We start from the raw sequence: 6,000 nt of genomic DNA on the forward strand, positions 1-6,000 counted from the left end.
TGTGCAAAAGAAAACAAACATAAAAATATATACATAATTTATACATCTCTATTATTACATAAAAGTCATTGTGTGTGTGTGTGAGTGAGAGAGAGAGAGTGAGTGAGTGAGTGAGTGAGTGAGTGAGAGTTCCTTCCTCATAGGTTCCCAAACAGCTGAGCCTATCCTTTGCAAATTTCACACAAAGGTAATTTATATGTCTGGTAATGTTCTTAAGTATGTTTTGTGCAGAAATTCATTCAATAAGTGTCGAAAATCGAAAAAATCCAATCTTAAAAATAGTTTTTTCTTATAGATAAAAAAGAATAATTTACAGAATTTTTATACATTCCACTGGCAAGGGAGGTAATAAAATCTTAATGATTTATTCTTAAGAAAAAGAATTATTGGCATCTGGAGATATAGCTCAGTTGTAGAGCATTCGACTACAGATCGAATGTTCAAGCCTGGGTGTACCTCACCATGTTATTTTTTCTTATTAATGAGTTCAATTTACGATAAAATATTTAAGTAATATTTAGGTAATATTTAAAATTGCCAAAAATCGTTTCTTCATTTGCATATTTTAAAACTAAATATTAATCAGAAGTGACTTTTCCAGAGCATACATTGTTAAGCCCAAATATCAGCTGACATGATAGTGTAAATAACGCAGACGGAATTCAATGAATTATTATTATTATTTTTTTTTTTTTTTTTTTTTTTTTTTTTTTTGTGAATTAGTCCACAGGGCAAATTATTCCTCGTAATATATAATAATCAATAGAGGATTGATTCTATAATAATGCATATGCAATCTACATAAATTAAAATATCATGTTTAAGTTTATTGTATGACCAGGAAATGCCAGGTACTCAGCTAGTATGCATATAAAAATATATTAACTTAATAGAATTCTAAATAGAACTAAATATTTTATTTTACTTCATTTGAAAGTAAACTCCATTCTTCTTGTTTTAATTTGCGAGGAAAGATTAATAATTTTCTCATTGAGCTGGGACTGCACACAGACAACTGGCCTTTATATAAGAGATACACAGTTCTATTGAAAGCTTGAATCCAACAACTGCAGCCGAATCTGACGTCAGCACATTGAAGCCAATGTTAATCTGAAAATGTCTGTGAGCTAACTAATAACCTGAAAAATTAATTTAAAGACAGTGTTTGGGCTTATTAATTTCCTTTCATTTCAAGAGCCACTTGCAAAAAATTTTATTGTTTGTTAAATTGTAAATTTGTAATTTTGTTACAAAAATTGTTACAAAAATTATGATTGTATTACTCATATTTAAAAACTGTAAAAAAAAATTTTAAAAAATGTTTATTAAACCATAAATTTTTTTTCAATAAAATATTAAAAACATTAAATCTCTTCCATCATTTTTTACACGAATCATTATTTTATTTTCTAAAACTGAAATGTTGGGAAAGTGTATGGTGTCAAAAACATTTATTTCTTTTTGTAAGGCTTTTAGGTCTTCATATTCTTTTTTTTTTTTTTTTTTTTTTTTTTTTTACACAGGAATCATTTTTTTACACAGGAGGCCACTCAACGATAAGGGTTAATGGGTATACATTAGTCAATGTGATTATAGCGTAGTAAACATAAGTAGTGAGAATTTTGTAAATTGGATCACTTAGGAGGACGGTTCATCAAGAACTTGTTTATGTTGGACTTGAAGACAATCAGATTGTAGTCAGCTGGAAAGCAGGGTGATTTTTTTTATACATTAATAATATTATTCAATGGTAAATATATAAGCAAAAACTGAATTTAGGCCAAAGTTTCCAGTTTTCATCTTGATTTTCTCAGAAAGTGAACACTTGTAGCAGAATATTGCTCTGAATTCTACACTATATATCACTTGCAAGAATATGGCATGTAAGCATAGCATACATTGAGTCCAAAGGAAACACTGCATTGCACTAGCATACCCAAAATTGGAAACTCATCACGACTTGCACATGTGCACAACAGGTACCAATTAAGTGCAACTGTGAATTGCACAGCTCCATGCAAAGATTTCTTTATTTTTACATAAATTTGAGGATTGCTACCAACATGAAACTTAAGGATTGCATAATGTAAATGTAAAAAAAAAAAAAAAGAATTAAAGGAAAACGAACATATTTTTAGTTTTATTGATAATATTTAGCAGAAATAATGTGTGATGCTGCAGTTTCAGAGTTGCTATACAGGTGCCACAACTGCCTATTAAAGAACTAATTTGCTATGATTCTAGATTCCTTGAAAACAACAGGTTTTCACTCACCACAGTTTGTATACATGAAGGGGTTATCAGAAAAGCATCAAAGAATATGTAATCCATATGATTCCAGGACAGAATTTAGTAGTGATTCAACTTTTCGGAAACTGATTGTGAAAGTCAAGCTCCCTAAAAAAAAAATCATAGCTAAGAACTATGTGTATGAGATTTCATGTAAATGTGTAAAACTATATAAAGGCAAGACATGTCATCCACTAAAAGTAAGGTTAGAAGAACATTGAAAAACCGTAATACGTAGAGAGATTGAAAAGTCAGGTATGGCTGAATATATATAGAGGGAAAACCATCTGTCCTTATGGGATGAAGTAAAAATTATAGACAGAGAAGAGCGGTGGAGAGTAAGACAGCTCAAAGAAGCAGCACATATGATAGGTGACGATCAATTACTAAATAGACCTATTATAGAATTTAATACGATATGAAAACCATTAATTATAAATAATAGATAATATATACAGTAATAAGTAATATATATACATTTTGAAATGTCTATTAAAATGAAAATAATTAATTTTCTCACCTCAAATTTATATATCATAAATTGAAGATAAAAGATCAATAAATAAAACAAGCTAATTTAAAACAAAAAAGAATAGTTATTTGCAAATTTATCTGTAAAGTTCAAAGTTTAAAACCTTTTTTTAAAAACCATATTGAATTTTTTTTTTTTAAGTGAAATCTTATAATCTTGTTATCTTGTCCAGAAAATTTCGTACAATTACGACATAAAGAAGAAATAAAATATATTAAATCAAAAACTCATATTTCTTTGAGAGAAGAAAAAAAAAATCGAAAATTCGTTGAGTTTTTTTTTTAAAAGCTAAAGTAAAATGTGGTCATTTTTCAAGTACGGTGACCCATATTTTCATGCACGAGGCTTGACAGCTCACGTGTATATGTTGTTTTTCCATTTTATAGCCCTTTTATCCATCCATATTTCAAAACAGGAAGAAAGACAAGAAACACCGGCTTGCTAACACCGGTTAATGCTTGGCGGTCTTTTCAAATGGTTGCTTAAAAAAATTATTTTATTTAAAAAATACATGGAATATAAAATATAAATAAAAATTCTCATAAACGAAGAATGGAAGCATCCATTGATTAGTATTTTATATAGGTAAGTAATTTTTTTGAATTTATATATATTTATTATATTTAGATTAAGTTAAAATTCGTTGAATTTTGTGAAACCTTTTTTAAAGAAAACCAATTTTAAAAAAATATTGTATATTTTTTTGATAAAACCTTTTATTATTTTAAAGTTTGGTCTTTGCTCCTTTTATTGAAAAAAATTAGGGTTTAAATTACATTATTCATATTGTTATAAGCTTCGAAAGATAGCGAGTCTAATTAATCACTCCATTTTTAATGGTGACTTCTGACACTCCTACTTACCCACTTGTCCTGGTAGTATTGTAACACCATAGAGGGGCCACATCAGATCAGTAGGGTCGATGTGACGTTTTTGTTAAATGTGATAATCAATCCCGGGCGAACACCGGTTACAAAAAAAAAAAATAATTTTTTTTAGTTAATATTTTTATGTATCAAAATCTTGTTGTTGAGATACCATACGGTCGGGGGATAAAAATAGTAATCGCCGCTAAACTTCAAAGCGACAGATCAATTAAAACAATAATAAATGCTTTAGCCAAAAGGGACAGAATGACAACTTAAAAAAAAACATACGTTTTGTTTCAAGTCGAGCGACGGTGACAAATTCCGAATCAGAGCTTTGAAATGTCGGATCGTTTTTGATCTGAGACACACACACACACACACACACACACACACACACACACGTAATTGCTGGCCTCACAAAATATATTTGTGACAAGATCAAAACAAAAAGATAAATAGATTCTTTGGAGTTAAAATTTAACACACGCAATTGTCGGCTTCAAAGAATGTTTTTTTCGAATCAAATATTGAATGATTCGGTGACTATGATAAAGCCATTTGAAATTTAGATCAAGAGATTTTTCGGTTTTCTATAACATATTTTGTTGGGATGTTGACAGAACAATTAAATTCAAAGGGGAAAGAATATCAAACGGATATTTTTAAATAGATGAAAGCTGGTGATCTATTACAAGCTAAACAATAATATTTCCTCTGATTATCAGTTGATGGAAAAAAATCTTTATAAAGAAGGCGGGGTCAGACAAGTTGGGGAGGAGTCAATTTGATTTTGGAAATTGGGGGCGGAAAAATAATACCTGCCACAGGCCAAATTGACCAATGAGAAGGAATCAGGTGGATTGTTATCCATCAATTTGATTGGTCGAAGACGAACGTAGGCGTCGTCATTATTCAAGGGTTTTACTATATAAGATCTGTAAAACTCGATTTAATCAGATTCGGCAGAGATTCAGGAGAAAGACAGAGAGAGATCTCTGGAGAGACAGAGATAAGGTCTCAGTAGAGGACTCCAGCCACCCAACTTCTCTCTCCCCCCTCGCTGGTCGCCAGAGAGCTCAATTTGCAACTTAATAGAATTCAGAGGACCTAGGAAGAGACCAGCCAGAACACCTTAACGATAATTACAACGGTCCGCGACTCCGACCGAGTATTTCAACAACAAGAAGCTCATTCACAAAACTAATTACTTGCTTCCATTTAATCTTCAATTGTACATACGTCTGTAGATAATCATACATTATATATCAACCAACCTCCGGAGTTTGTTTGCTGATGTGCTGTTGTTCCATGTAATTTTAATTCTTTTACTTGCCACTTGTGGCCCCGTTCCTGTCAACGAACACCCAGTATACAGGACGACCAACTAGACGATCAAGAAGAACAGGCCTTGAGGACCGTGCAACCGAGAAGAGTCCTCCAACGCCTAGACGAGGACTCACTGGGTGACGCGACGTACCAACGGTTGGCAGACCTGGTTGCCCAGTCGACATAATTAATTACCCGGTGACTAGGATAGTCATAATTGGGCATCGACCCAGGGTTAAGATCATAACTGGGCCGCGATCAGAGGTTCAAGGTCGTGTAAGGTCACGTTTCAAGGTCACAGTATTTCCAAAAGCTAAGAAGTCTTATGGATGTTATTCTCAGAGTTGATTAAGACAATGGACAAGCACTGTTTCAAATGGGAATGTGACTTTCATATTTTGCACTTGTGACAGCATTCACATGAAGGGGGTTGAGTCAGTTTCCAGTGAATTTGCCATATCATGAGTCAAGGGAGTTAATTCAGATCTGTCCAGTTGCTAAATCCTCGGCATACTTCAGCCATTCATGATTTCATCATCACACACCGATGACATGAGGACTGGTCGTAGCTTCCAAATCAGCTGTGACCATTGCGAACCACATCCTCAGTTGGCCACCACTTTTCTTGCATCATTCCGGAAATGATGTTGGTGCTACTGTCTTGTAAATCAGGTCAGTTGCTGAACGACGAAGTCTGTGGTCAAAGCATGGGAGTTTCCTGCTAAAAAGTACTTCCTTAAGTTAAGGAAGCTTACATGTGCATGGATTGTCGCGTTTGAGACATGGTAGGAGATACAAATCACAAGAATGTGCCAAAAACACCACCGATCAGAGACTTCCAACCTTTGAATGTCGACTATGTGTATGAGCCAGGTTTCACACCTCTAGAGAAGGATCATGCAAATAAGGATCTGGTAGATACAGCATTTAGTTGTTGCTATCATATCCCGTATCATAAGTGCCAGGACAATAAATTTAATTACA

Source organism: Euprymna scolopes, chromosome 6 (assembly GCF_053919585.1).
Source record: "Euprymna scolopes isolate OS-2025 chromosome 6, ASM5391958v1, whole genome shotgun sequence".
NCBI lineage: Eukaryota > Metazoa > Mollusca > Cephalopoda > Sepiida > Sepiolidae > Euprymna > Euprymna scolopes.